Genomic DNA, 243 nt, shown 5'->3' with positions numbered 1-243 from the left:
TCCCCTTTTCCTTCAAGTAGTGTTTTTTCCAAAGGGACTTGTCTTTCATAACAAAATGTACAAAAATACAACACATATATTTGCTGACAACAAATGGGATCAAACCAAGCATTCCATGGCAACAAGCACCACCATCATGTGTCATAAATTTCATCAACTTAATTGTGTGGAAATCAATACGATGGCTATTTTCACCACATAACAAATAGAAAGTTTGCACATATTATATAACAGAGAATCAGT

This window comes from Triticum aestivum, chromosome 3B (genome assembly GCF_018294505.1).
Source record: "Triticum aestivum cultivar Chinese Spring chromosome 3B, IWGSC CS RefSeq v2.1, whole genome shotgun sequence".
Taxonomy (NCBI): domain Eukaryota; kingdom Viridiplantae; phylum Streptophyta; class Magnoliopsida; order Poales; family Poaceae; genus Triticum; species Triticum aestivum.
Note: the sequence above shows the minus strand (reverse complement) of the source record.